This window comes from Diadema antillarum, unplaced genomic scaffold (genome assembly GCF_040938485.1).
Source record: "Diadema antillarum isolate AM-2024a unplaced genomic scaffold, OU_Dant_1.0 scf00000165, whole genome shotgun sequence".
Classification (NCBI taxonomy): Eukaryota; Metazoa; Echinodermata; class Echinoidea; order Diadematoida; family Diadematidae; genus Diadema; species Diadema antillarum.
Window position 1 is genome coordinate 683,219 of NW_027271054.1, and position 16,032 is coordinate 699,250.

Consider the following 16,032-nt stretch of genomic DNA (forward strand, 5'->3'; position numbering starts at 1 on the left):
GAGGAAAACTTGTAGTCCTTATCGATGCTGAAAACAGATACATGCAGTGGTACCAAAGGACTTGCACTAAGTATCCTCTAGCAAATGACATGAGAAAGAGCAGCATGGCTAAATGATATGAATTGATAGAAATGTGATATGAACATGCACTGACAGAAAAACAGAAGACAGAAAAACAGAAGAGGAGAAGAAAATGAAAGAGCAAGAAATGCAAGCTAAGAAGTAATATGAGGAACACAAAGAGGAATGGAAGAAAAGGAAGGAAAAGAAGACAAAAAGAAGACAAGCTGGAGGAAAAGAAGACAGAGAAAGACATAAAAGACTTACAAAGAATGAAGGAAGAAGGCAATCAAAACAATGAGGATGTGACAAAGAAGTAAGAACACATTTCTAGTTAACTCAAGCTTCATTTTGATTCAATTTCCAGGCAAGCGTCAAAAAGGGATGAGGGAATCTCGTTGCAAAATTGCAGCAAAAAAAAAAAAATAAATAAAGTAAAACAAAACAAGATTTCCCAGTTCTTTTGTTCTCTCTCACATTCATCACCTCAATTTCCCTCCTGATAGGTGCAGAATGGCATTCCAACTCTTTAACTTTCTAAAGGTCACCCTTTGATTTTGGTGACCTTTACCGATGGTATGCATGTCAGCACTCCATTCACAAGTTTTTAGCCAGCAAACAATCACCATGGCTTTGTTGTATTGTGTTCAAACATGGAACCATCACAAAGAGGCCAGATTTTGGTCACCCTTTTCTGGTGATATTTTTGGCACAATTCTGCATGGGTCTACTGAGCGTGTCTAGTTTGGAACCAGTTTGTTAAGATGCTCTACTCCTCAGTTCTCTTGGAATTGTACTGCATTATTTTAAAAATCACAATGAATTCAACAAATCAACACAAGTATTCACAACTCTTTTTGATTCACTTATCTAAACAAAGCTAAACAAATAGTCCCCTTTTTGAGCAACACATTTCTTTTCAATGTTTAAACTGTGTGATATTCACCAATCTGTTTTAGGATGTTGCCACAAAACCTTTTTGGCCGGTTCCCTCACAAAAGACAGAACAAAATGCTAACTTCCAAGTCTGCCACCTTATTGCTTTGACCAGTCACATCCAAACAGGAGTGTAGCAGGTAACACAGTGACACCAGAAAGTGTTTCACAATTTTCACAAAATACACATTCCCACCTCTAATTTTGCTTACATTTTTTGATGAGAGATGAGCAAGGTGGCAACATGAAGTGATGCACTGGTATCATTCTATGCTATTGGAGAGGGGCCACAGTATTCAAGACTTTCAAGAAAATTAAGAAGAAAGATATGATCACAAAATCAATAAGAAAATTAATCATCTCCTGCTTTGGTATCTTACAGCACATTCAGATACTGTCTATCCTATTGCGGAATCAAAAACTATTTGTTATATAGCAACCACTATGTGAACAACTGGTAAAGTATCAATGAATTTTAGTACTAATGGAATGCATTTAGAGACCTTTGGAACTGTTTGCTTGGTGCATCATACCACAAACCCTGAATCTTGAGGTTTCAGGTTCAAATCTCTAAGCAGCAGTGGTAGCATCTTTCTGTAAGGCATGCATGAGCCCGGTTCTTTCAGAGGGGACTTTCAGCCATCAACTCCACAGTTACCTGTTTTTGAATAATTTCTTGCTTTATCATTGGCTGTGTAACTCACTGTGTAAATGCAATTTACACTCATACTCATATCTAAACTCAGCTCAATTTCATGTATAATAAGTTTCCGTTGCTTTTTTTGTAGGAGGTTGCTATCATATCCATTTTCTATCTTATTATTTGTTTTGTTATCTATGGACAGGCCCCAGTTTGTTCCATGATGTACAGCACTGGAATTTTTTTGTTCCTTGTCATTTGTAGCTTTCTCAACCTCTTATGGACCTGTTCGGTGAGGTTTTTTTTTATGTAAATGTCTATTTCAGGCATAACTGGGGGAGCTTCAAGTCTGCTTATAAACAATAGTTGATTTATGCACTGGCACACCAATGCACCGGACTCATTGCATAACCTACTGAATTATCTTTTCTTCGTATTTTGGAACCTCCTCAGTTATGGCCAACATAAGTTAGTGTTTTAGAACCGAATTGGTCTATAGGACTGCAGATGTCATCTCCCTGATAGGACAGCGAAGAAGAGCGGAAATGGAGGAGGGTGTCCGGGGGTGGGGTTGGATGCCACCTGTCAGCTGAGCTCCGTCACCCAGAGCAAAGCAATAATTACCTGTGTAAGAACACCTGTAGGAGAGAAGAAGCTCGAGCACAGGATATAGAGAGCAGGAGGGGTGATGGAAGTGGGAGGTTGTTTAACCTGTCAGCTGAAAAACAGCCCCCTTGCAGGGGTGCAATAATTACAGGTGAGCAATGGCATTGCCGATTCGAAATTGCACCCTGAGGCATCAAATACCACATGCAGCGTATTAGACTTGCTGGGTGCATTGACCAAATAACTTCCAGGGCAGCTCTAACAGGTGACTTTTTTTTGTGGTATTTGTTTTCCTTTTATGAGAACGCTGACTTTTAGCAGTTTTCTGTCTTTCATCTCACATATGGACATCAATCTGAGTTTTATAAGACAACTTTTGGTCTTAGTATCACAAATCTTACTTCTTTCATGATACAATGATTATAAAATATAAACAAAGTCTTCCTACAACTTCCTGATAGCCTCCCCAAAATATGATCAACCTTTGAGAATAAAGGAAGAGAACATCAACTTCTCCAGTACTCCAGGGATATATGGGAAGAACAGAAAAAGGAACAATTATCCAATCTTGCATTGCACTGCAGGTTTCGGTTAAAGCCACTGTTTACCATTGGAAGCCGTAATTAAAAATAAAAAAAAGTTGGGAGTTATCACATTTGATGCACATGTATAGTTCAGTTGTATCACAAAACATCCTACCATATGAAAATTTTGCAATAAAGCCACAAATATAAGGAGAAGTCACTAATTTTCTCAATAATCCGTAACTGTATACGGTTTATTCTAGAAATGATTTTAATAAAACTATTGTTCACATTTTGTATACATATTCAAAAACACTTAACACAGATTATACTGACTAACATTTTTACATGTTTCTATCCATACCAACCTCACATTTTACAACTATTTTGAAGCACTAAAGTTGTGGGTTTTTTTTCATAGTGGCTTTAAAAGGCCAACAAAGTCTATGCACCAAACAGACACCTATACCTGAACTGGTCTCACCCCATTTCACAACTCAAAGTTACCCATGCTCCAATGATGCTGAACAAGTGAGTATATTACCACCGCTAGCAAATGCAAGCTCACTGCACGCAAACATGTCTGTGAGAGTTAGATCAGTATTGGAGAATCTTTTCCTTGAGCTGATTTGAAAATGAACTTTTCTATATATTTATATATAATTTTCTACATATCTATATATAAAATGCATCATGCATAATATTATAATTCCAACTCGTGATTCTCTCCATTCTACCCCTTTCACACAAGAGTATCAAATCTTGTCCCACTCCAGACAGTCCTGTGAGAATCAGCAAGACACTTCACCTGACTCAGGTTCTTCACACCTGCAAGGCACCTGTACACAAAAAGAGAAGTCACCCCCTTTCACACCCTAAAATCAGCCACACTCTAAAATCAGTCACACTCTAACACTCCCAAGCAAGACAGGGTGTGTACGTGTGGCACTGGTGCGGTTGTCTTTATGTCATGCAGTCACCTCAACATTTTCAGAAGCCATTCGGGGAAAAGAAACACCCACAACTTCTTTCATCCTTGCTACATTCTCAAAGCAGTTTTCTGATTTTTTTTTCATCCCCATGGATCACTTATGAAGCCTTATTTTGTAAAATTTTGTACATATCTTTTGATAATGCCATGAACAAAACGTATGCTGATTGCACATCACCTTATCTATCACGGTGGTCAATCCAGCAATTCAGATAAGATGATTACACACGTACATTTTGCCAGCTGAAAGCCTGCAGCAATCAAAATTAACAGGATCTCTTATTTTGTATTCAATCCATCAGGACTTTCAGCTGCCGACATCAATTGTGGGAGTAATACAAGGTGACAGAAAAACAGGCAGAGGGCCCAAATTAATGATGAGTTGCACAGTCAGAAGATTAAAAATGAATAATTCTTGCATATCCCTGTTCAATCATCCACTGTATCAATCATTCATGGTCACCCCAGAAATCTTAACAGATGGGTTGAGATCTATCTTTCCCTCCCTCTATCATTCTTTCTTTCTTTCTTTCTATCTATAAAACTATCTATCTATAAAACTATCTATCTATCTACCTATATATCTATCAATCTATCTACCTATCTATCTATCTATCTACCTACATATCTATCTATATATCTATCTATCTATCTATCCATCTATCTATCTATCTACCTATCTATCTATCTATATATCTATATATCTATCTATCTATCTACCTATCTATCTATCTATCTATCTATCCATCTATCTATCTATCTATCTACCTATCTATCTATCTACCTATCTATCTATCTATCCATCTATCTATCTATCTACCTATCTACCTATCTATCCATCTATCTATCTATCTATCTACCTATATATCTATCTATATATCTATCTATCTACCTATCTATCTACCTATCTATCTATCTATCTATCTATCTATCTATCTATCTATCTATCTATCTATCTATCTATCTATCTATTAATATATCTATTTATCTATCAATCTACACTGTATATTCACATGGCCTGTCAATTTTGAATGTCCATATCTGTTTCTTCATAATCTTGGTTTATTCCACTCATCCGTTTTTCTAACTATCATCATCATACAGAAACAGTAACACTGTATTTCAGGTGCTGGCCTAGCCCTCTCTTGCATACTATTCCAGCAGATTTTATGGGAAGATGGTGTTGGGTAAAATTGAGCCATATCTGTCAAACTTTAGATGCTTGGTGATATCAGTAAGCTGCATAATCAAGTCATGAAATATATTCATGTTATTGAATGCTTATGCATCTTATAGGTCATTTTATGTTAAAAGTCCATATATTTCCAGCAGAATCATAGCACACACCTATATGAATTTGATGTGAAATATGATGGCATTTATACCACTTGGCTGAGTTATCACTGTAAAACACGATTCCCACTGAAAGCTTACAATTTGCAAATCAACAATACAGGCATTAGATAATAGCACTTTCTCTTTATCTCTTTCTCTCATTGGCACTCTCTCCCTCCCTATCATGAGTATATACACTGATGTTATCATATGTGACCGTGCATCACAAAACGAACAAAAAGTTGCACCCATTGATTTTACGTGAGGACTCAAAAAAGGTGAAATGGGACAACAGAGTCAATCTTGAGTTTTTCACATTTTCTGAAAGAGCTATCTTTCTTCTACATTATTCTTTAGTTTGGGATCATAATATTGCTGAGAAAGTGTGTTTTCAGCAGTTTTTCTACAACCCGTTTATGGGGAAGAATAGAAAGATCTGGTATGTCTCAGAGTCCCCTTTTCATTTCTTGAAATCCTTTGCACACTCTTCACTTTCAAGTCTAATAACTTTTGAAAGGATGATGATACTGCTTTGAAAGTTTAATCATGGACAGAGTGTGTTAATAGAACATGCTCAATTACAGCTCAATCTGATAATCCCTTCATTGTTGTTGCTCCAGTGGTTTACATCCTGAGTTTTGTCCCTTTCATCGCACAGCTAGCACGGCTTGGATAGACACTGTACTTCAGAGCCTCTTTGCTTAGTTCCCACTTTTCCAGAGTATGTGCTTTCTTTCCAGTATTTAGATGGGTTAGGGGAGTCCACTTGAATTGAGTTATACATCATTTTAACGCTTACAGTCTGCTCTTTCAGAATCTGTCTTTAACTAAAAATCCATATCTGGCGACTTTTTGTTTGTTTTGTGGTGCAGGGTCACATAAAGTCAGTGTCCGAAACCCTGAAGAAGATGCAGGACATGTTGAAGATTTGGTTTAAAAGTTGTGGAATGCTAATATCACACTACTATCTCTTCTTTTCATCTCTTGTATACTGGATCCAACAAATGGACTTAAATCCTGAAATTAATGTATAGTTTTCTTGCATACATACAAACGTATGTACGTATAGTATTGTGTATTTGTTGATTCCTACATGCATACCCTACATATTTACAAACAAATATAGGGTATTTATGTACGTGTACACGTGCTAAGAAGTAACAAGAGACCCGCGGGTCTAGCGCTCACCTGAGTATCGCAAGTTCACCTTTCACGCAGTCACTAATCTAAATTATTCACAGCTCTACCAAAATTTGACGAGGCATTCTCAAGTGGAAGATGAAAATGTACAATAAGGGCCCAATTTTTTCAAGATTCCTTAATTTGGGGGAATTGGGGTCCCCTGGGGCCCTCTGGGTGGAGCATGGTGCCCAGTTTGATAAATTGAGATCCTGACCACCTAGGGATGCTACCTGCCAAGTTTGACAAAAATCCATCATGAGGTTTTCAGGAAGAAGATGAAAATGTACAATTCAGGCCCCCATTTGGACCCTTCCAACCACCCCCCCCCCCCTACCCCCAAGAGGGGCACCCCTGGATCTCCTATGAACAAACTTGAAACTACAGTCATTAATGTACTCACTCATAGTATTATCTCAGCTCTATAACTTCTAATTCTAGAGAAGATTTTTAAAGATTCCTTCATTTGGGGGGTTTGGGCCCCCTGGGGGCCCCCTGGGCGGGGCATGGTGCCCATTTTAACAAATTGAGATCCTAACCCCCTAGGGATGCTACCTGCCAAGATTGGTGAAAATGGGTTATGGGGTTCTCAAGAAGAAGATAAAAATGTACAATTTAGGCCCCATTAGGACCCCTCCTCACCCCCCCCCCCCCCTGGGTCCCAAGGGGGGCACCCCTGATTCTGCCATGAACAAACTTGAAACTACAGTCATCAATGTGCTAACTCATAGTATTAACCTAGCTCTATCACTTCTGGTTCTAGAGAAGAAGATTTTTGCGGATTCCTTAATTTTGGGGGGTTTGGGCCCCCTGGGGGCCCCCTGGGTGGGTCATGGTGCCCATTTTAACAAATGGAGTTCCTAACCCCCTAGGGATGCTACCTGCCAAGTTTAGTGAAAATGGGTCATGGAGTTCTCAAGAAGAAGATGAAAATGTACAATTTAGGCCCCATTAGAACCCTTCCCCACCCCCCTCCCCTGGGTCCCAAGGGGGGCACCCCTGATTCTGCCATGAACAAACTTGAAACTACAGTCATCAATGTACTAACTCATAGTATTAACTTAGCTCTATCACTTCTGGTTCTAGAGAAGAAGATTTTTACAGATTCCTTAATTTTGGGGGGTTTGGGCCCCCCTGGGGGCCCCCTGGGTGGGGCATGGTGCCCATTTTAACAAATTGAGTTCCTAACCCCCTAGGGATGCTACCTGCTAAGTTTGATGAAAATCGGTCATGGGGTTTTCAAGAAGAAGATGAAAATGTAAAAAGTTTACGCACGACGCACGACGGACGACGGACGACGCACGACGCACGACGAACGACGCACGACGCACGACGGACGCCGGACGAAGGGCGATCGCAATAGCTCACTTGAGCCTTTGGTTCAGGTGAGCTAAAAAGGAGTTGGGAAGAGTCCTGTCTCCATAAGGGAGAGAGAACATGTATGCACTAAACCAATATCATAACATCTAGGCATCTACACGTAGTACCTATATTGGACTGAATTAACAACTCTTGTTTTTATGAGAGAAAGAAGGAAAGAAGGGGTGAAAAAGAGATTGTGTGATGATGAGATAAAAGAAGATGAAAAATAAAGGCAAGGGCCACATAAAGCAGAAGGGAAAAGGGGGCTACACCTGGCAAGCTGTTGGGCCACAGACACTCTTCCTTACCAGGATGGTTGTCTATTTGTTTACATCCCCCCATTCGAGCAGGCAGGGAAAACTCGATCTGCTAAGCTCCCCCTTCATCAGGGGTATAGACTTCCATTCTGTAACCTAAGGGTTGTGTGGGAGGTGTGACCCTATGAGGTCATACCCAGGGATTGGGGGTTTGCATGACTAGTCTTACTCCAAGGTCATATATTTTTAATTTCCTGAGAATGCATTTAACAAGTGGATCACTCTTTTCCATCCCTGTATTTACTTTTTTTTTGTCACCACTGCAAAGTAAGCATTTTTTTTTATATATCATACTTATTTCTACATACACTTTGGATTTTAATGTACAATGTACCTGTTACTTCATGACTTGTGCTTTTTACAAATTAAAGGGATCGCATACAATGTAGTTTTGGTTGAGACGTAATTTCAGGTTTCTAACATTTTTTGGTGAGATAATGAGAAACCTCTTATGAAATATGAAAGAGCATGTAAGTCCATGAGGAATTCAACGTTTATTAGATGAAAATTGGTTTTGAAATGGTTCAGATATCCAAAACAGAGCGATTCTAATAAGTGTGGGACCCACACTTTATTACGATTGCTTTGTTTTACTTTGCTTTTGGATGTTTCAGTCATTCCAAACACAATTTTCATCAAATAAACTTTGAATTCCTCTTGAAATGGTATGCTCTGTACTATCTCATCAGTGTTTTCTTGGTACCTCGCAAAAAGTTAAAAACCCAATTCTCATCTCCACCAATACTGTACCATCCCTTTAACCCGCTGAGAACGGGCTGATTTTGGTACAACACGTGTCTCCCATAGACCCCTGCCCGAGTATACTCGGGAATCATCCTCAACGGGTTAACAATATAATATATAATTTGTCAAATACAAATATTATGTACTTTGCATACTATGTATTCTCTTTTGTTGGATGAAAATAAAGTATAATTGGATTGGAATTGAAATTAAACAATTTTAATGTTTAACACATGCAAAAATGTTCAAAACTTTAAAAACTTTAAAACAAAAAGAAGATTAACCATAAAAATGTGAAGAGGGGAACATATCAATGTAGTTGCACTCTTCCAAACATACACACATGCCAAAGTATCCCCTGAATGACCTGAACAGTGCAGACATGGAGGATTAAAAGGATTAAATGTAAAGGGAGGAGATCACCACAGTTCAAGCATTGTAATCCCATTCTTAAATATCTTGTCAGTGATTTCAAAGTGTTGGTCTAAAGATGGTGTCATTGTCGCAGCAAACTTCCGCCCAAATTAATCGCTCATCAGAGCTGGGGGGGAAAAAAAACAAATCCTAAGCTTATCACTTCAACAACTGTTTAAGCTAGTGTTTCTTTTTATCATATTTCTACAATTAAATGACTTAATTCACTCCACAAATATTGCTGTAAAGTACAACGCAGTGAGAAATCAACCAGATAACTCCTGTTCAATTACTTAAAGCTCTCTATTCTCTTTTCTCATGAAAGTACAACTACACATGATACAATTGTATGTCCTCTTTATCACGGGCAATAAAATCAATATCTTTTTTTTTTATATATCATCCTCAAATTCATGATCATAAAGGAATGAAGGAGACAATAAAGAAACACATGACTGATTCTGTGGTTATGGAAACTTTGGGAAACGAGTGCTGATGAACTGTCAAAATTTCATTCATTCTGTCCTGGACACCTGCTGCTGGTGAAAAAGTGGGTCAACCAAGCAGGTTAACCCTCAAGGCACCATAGAGCCCCAAAGTGTGATGTCATAGCCATTCATCGCCATGGAAACTGGTTTCAAACAACCTCTTAGCAGCCATAGGAAACAAAGCATAATTTAATAATCCAACATTGCTGAAATGTGCCAATATATAAGTAAAATGGCTATTAATCTCTGCTGAATTATCTGGAGCTTATCACAGCTTTTCAAAGGATACCAAAAAATCTTGAGGTCATATCAAAACTGATTCCTATTCTTGATGCATGGCTGTGAAGAGAATATGATATTGGGATATAATCATTCTTATAATTCTCCCCTTGAGAATAATTTAAGACTTTTCCCTGTAAAGTACTATGTGTACTTTATAAAGCTAACTATGGGATGAAATATACATGCTCTTTTTAAATGTTACAAAAGTTGTAATTTACACTAATCCGTTGAGGACGCACTGATTTTGCTACAACACGCATTTCCCATAGACACCTGCTCGAGTATGCTTGGGACTCGTCCTCAACAGGTTAACAGTAAAATCTAATACCACTTAATGTCATCCAGAATATAAATTATAGCAAACTACATATGTCAGGTTTTACTGCCTGTTTTAAATCTCTCCATCTTTGCTCCCATTTTCAATAACATGATTACTATCTTATTCACTAAAAAACAAAAAACAAAACAAAAACAGAAAGATTGATTCCATTTCCAATCACACAAAATTACTTTCTTTGTCATTTTGAAAAAAAATACAAGAAATGAATTGCCAAACAATATCTTACAATGTACTTCCCATTACCCTGTTGCTGCACGGACAGGAGCCTGGTCACTGGTAGATACATCATCTTCAGGAGGGGTGCACGCAAACGACCAAGATTAATCTTCTGATTGATTCCAAATCATTAATTATTCACATGCACATCGATGCATGTGCCTTTCATTTATACAAAATGCATTCACCTGCCGGTAATAAGATGCCTGCACCTGTAATTAATAGACTGCATGCATCAGACACATATGATTGCACTGATTTTGAGCTAGCGATTTCATTGTATCCACTTCCCCATGTTGGTACAGTGAAAATGCTATTGTCCAGAAGCCGTGGTAGACATTTTGAGGGATGCTGTCCACCTGATCTGAAGGCCATTTCACTGTCAGTGCAAGTTTTGAATTTACTAATGTCCAGTTACCTTTGATAATGTATGTTTCTTCATTGTTACAATGTCAAACCATTTCTCATAATCATGAGAATGCTACAAACACAAAATTCCAATTTGCAGCACCTAGAACACACAAAAATTTTCTGCTGCAGCCTGAAAATTCCTTGATATTACTAATCGTTTTATGTTTGTGTGTGGACTTATCATATGAGTTAGGACTTAGTTTACATGGTCACTAGGGATGTATTCAAATACTTGTCAGCTAGCTATAGATCACAGGCTAATGGCTCAAAGACAATAAGGACAAAGTGCCTTGCTGAGGGGAGAGGACCAGTGTTGCCAGTGCATGGACTTGAACCTGGGACCTTAGGATTGGGAGTCTGTGGTGTTATCCACTCAGCCACAAACAAAAGCTCCTCTCAAATACCATGACATGTATCAAATCATTGGCATGTTTGCCTTTCCTTTGTACAAATTTTGATCAATCTTTTTCTACTGTATATGTACCATATATTTAGTGAGTCTAAATTTTTGTGAATCAGGACTTTCCAACGATTTCGCTAGTGGTTGAACTCGCGATCATGGAGTACCGTACTGAACGGAGAAATGTATACATGCATGTCACATTCACATCACGATCTGAGTCAATATATTTGCATGTCTTTAAATATGCGAATAGCACCCAACTTGTGAAACATTTGGCGTATCATTGATAATATGTCATGAAAAATAATCTTAATCAATACCTCCAGTGCTTCTGTAACAACAGTGCTATTTTACATAAAAATATAGCATTCATCTTCAGGGGAAGCATTATTCGGTGGTTTAAATGAGGAAACTAGACCCTTTACAAAATATACTGTGCTGACAAGGGTTTTATTTTCTGCACCTGTAAAGACAACATTACTCTCCAAATACAGTGTCTGTCATCTATAACATATCCAGACATGATCCAACACTGCACTATGTGAAATGTGAACAAAAGAGAGAGGATAATAATAAAAATAACAGATTCCTGATTGGGGTGAATCTATGATACAAGTTCTCCCTCCCCCACTGGTACAGATGGTATTTCTACCGAACTCGAGCGTTGGCCTGTGGCGATTGGATGCCTAGCCATGACTCATTGTAATTCGTCCATGGTTCCTCCCCTCCTCCTCCTCCTCCCTCCCTCCACCAGACAAGATTTGTCGGAGAGATGGTTCAATAAATTGTGAAATGAATGATTCCGAGTCGTCCGCCCGTAACACTCCTGTCTCCCTGGAGATGGGCGCAAATTGAAACCGACTTCCCCCGGAACAAATCTCCCACTCTGTAGCTCTTGATTAGATCAAATGCTAAGTGTGCCTTGCTAACTTTCATTAGCTCTACTGCCCCTTTCCCCTTCATGATTCTCATCACCATCCACATTTTGTGTGTGTGTGTGTGTGTGTGTGTGTGTGTTATTTATTCTTTTTATGATTTCTCTCCCCCTTCCATTTGTTTAATTTCTATCACTTCTATTGTAATCAAAGTTGGTAGTCTGCAATATTGATAGTTCTTTCTTTCATTTTATTCATTCTCTTCTAATTTTGTCACTACATTTCAGTCATCCTCTATTTTCTCATGTCAACATTTCTATTCCTATCCAAATATTTTATTCTTAAAACTATCAAATCTTATAGTCTGCAATGATTACAATTTTTCTGTTAGTATTATCATTCTCTTCTAATATCATTACAACATTTCATCACCTCAACATTCTCTTTTCAATATTATTACTCTCCTCTACCATCAATATTTAATTTCTATCATTTCTGTCATAATCACAGCCTGTAGTTTGCAAATTTGTCTTTTATCTTTTATAATATTCATTCTCTCCTGATAGTGTCTCTATAATTACATCTTTCCCTTGTCTTCTCCTATTAAATCATCTTTGTCAGAAGCGCAAGCATCTCCCAAAAGTCGTAGCTTATATGAAATGAACTCATAGAATTCCATCTCTGAGAACTGCACTTCTGTGTCTCTCTGTAATTGCCAAATTATGCAATCGATGATGGCTAATGATCTGTAGCGGTCTTTATCTTTTTGTTTCAGTCATACCTGCTTCAAAAAGAGATTGCTTGCCCATTGGGGATGTGTTCATGCTCCATTTTCCCCCCAGAATCGCAGTTTTCAAACATGTTTAACATAAAACATCGTTGCTTTCATGTGATTTTTTTTGTCCGTCATAAAAATATGTGTGTATTATAACACTAACATGACATGCTAAAACAGGCACATTTTAAATCACAATTCTGCCAAAATCTGCTTTGTTGAAACTGTGTAGACACAACAGAGTTTCTAATCACGATTCTATGATGTCATTTTCGATCCAGCGTCCAGGTTCATATGAAAACCGCATACTTTGTATGTGTGCAACAATTATGTATAGCTATATAGCGACATTGACCTACACTTTCTGGGTCAAACTGCGCAGTACACTTTGCAATGGCAGACCTTCAGTTCAGGTACAATCAGCATTGATGAAAAATTGCAAGAATGTGCTCATGTTGGCATTTTGAATCATGATTTATGTGCACATTTGTGGCTTTAAAAAGAATTGCATGAACACAACCCTCCAGCTACTTCTGTGATTCAGACATTTTATTCATCCTATCCCCACCCCACCCCCATCTCTTCTCCCTTGGGGGTCGTAACAACCCCCATTTTGTCAGGAGCAAAGTACCTATTACAGCAAATGAATCACTACTAATTCCCATGCGACTTACTACAGAAAAGCATAGGAACAATAAAGGGACCAATGGATGAGTGCATGTGCTGTACATGAACCAAGGAGGTATGAGAGAACACTCGTACCTCCTTGCATGAACCGAGGGTAGCATGGGTGATGCATTTCATACGAGAATGGAATAAATAAACCAGTAAAAGAGCAATTTGATGTGTTCCTTTGCGGTTCAACATCTAAAACAAATCCTGCTGTAGATAACATCATTTTAGTCTCCACACTGATGACATACAGTTTTATTTGTAATGTTTTTTTTTTTCATATCATGCAAGAATGATATGCTCTTCTATACGGACCAAAAACACATATTTGTGATGCCAAATATTTCGCGAGGTTTCCTTTTTACTTATTTTGCGAGGTGGGTGCTACTTGCGAATGTAAAAACACATGATGATATAACAATGTAAATCTCATCCCGAAATGAATGTGACTTGAACGCAAACATTTATCTATTCAGTACTGCACTTCGCAATTGCAAATTTTACCACTCACAAAATTGTCGGGAAGTCCAGATTCATGAAAAATTAGACTTGCTCAAAATATGGTGTATACAGTATCTAATACAAAAATACAGAACTTCTGTATTCAACCATTGCAAGGGGCACTGTCTGGGGGAAAACAAATAAATATTTTAATTATTCCAGTAATAATAATGATGATGATAATAACAATAACAATAACAATAATGGCCAGTTTTTATATAGCACATTTTGCACATTGTTAAGTATCTTAATGCGTTTTACAGACTATCATTACCCCAGTCACTGAATGAAACACAAGGTCATTTTGTTAATTAATACTTTATCAAGTTGTTTTTTTTTTTCTATCACGCATTTTCAGATATAGCAAAATAGGAAAATGGTCTTCTACCTTCAGGCCAGGTAGCCTCTTCAGTGTTACCACTGTGCTACCAGAGGGCCCTGCCATTATTATTACCCTAGCATTGCCAGTAGACCACTTGTACACCTGGGTCGAGAACATGGTGGGTAAAAAAGCATCTTGTCCAAGGACATACATGTAGGCACTTGACGAGATTTGAACTCAGGACCTCCTATGGAAGATCCGCAGTGCCTCCAGCAATTATATGGATTTCATTAGCTCTTGGTGACTCGAGTTCATCATGGAGAGGTAATTATATAAATTGCTAATGGGTTGTATAAATTACACACGCCATGTACCACTTTAGCGTGTGCACTAAAATTTCACTGTTACCAATCAACCTAATGCCCATCGAAAACAGAAAAGTCACATATGAAATCTATGTGAATTACCAGATTTTATACACATCATCTCAATTGAGGAATGGATCTTAATATCAGGTACTGTGACAGATACTAACAATAATATTTGGCCTCTATTATTCAAACAAAATATTTAATGGTGAAGAAAAATTGGTTCAGAATATATACTACACTCTTACAACTATACAAGCAGCAATATTTCACGGAGGAGTTTTGATGCAAATCACCCCAACAGTGCACATTTTATTTCATCTCATTTCATCTTTGTTTGACAAATTGTCACTGAAAAGCACAGAGCCTGAAAAAAAAAAATGTCTGGAATGAACTGAATTTTGGAGCAAGAGAATCACATCAAATTTTGAAGCATGTATGCAGAATGATCAGCAGCAGGGTGGGATATGTCTTGGAATACATATATCTTTTGCCTATGGATGGATGTATTCAATTTGTGTTTGTGGCACACTAGAAGCCAGAATACTCCATACCACTCGGTGCATTCCCTGAAATTCCACTCAACTGTGTACAATATGTTTCAAGTATGATTTCAATCTAAGTCTTGTGGCTACAAATCTCCAGATGACAACACTGGATAAAAGGATCTATGCAATGCAAATGCATGTTGACTTGTGCTGTTTTATGATACCCTCAACATCTCTTATATGTGGCCTAATATCTAGATATGTGCCATACATTTTAGAACAATTTGTACTACATTGTATTTTCCTTTAGAGTACGGTACTTGGATATACCGCCAAAAATATATATATATTTTTAAAAACCTTCCAAACCAATATTCTGCCAGTGATATTATCAGCCAGTCACTGCTATTATAAATATAATACTGATATGATTGCCATATTAAGACCTTTGGAACATACCTTTCCTTAGACTGAGCTAATATAAATCGCATGTCTCCATGTTACTAATCACTGCAAGGAAACATGCGCAAGTTTTGCTTGGTCTATAGGGAAAGGTGCATTCCAGTGTCTTTTTTAATCATGTTACAAGTAGGTTCGGGCTTCCTCAGTCATTGATGGATGATGTCACTGGTACAATCTTGGTTTTGGAAGGTTTTTTGGAGGGCATACCCATGTAATCTGAAGAAAATTAGTAGAAAATTATTATAGGATGAATGGCACACAGTCAGACTTCTTTTTTTTTTTGCCACATAAGTGATGACCAAATAATGATGTAATATGAAT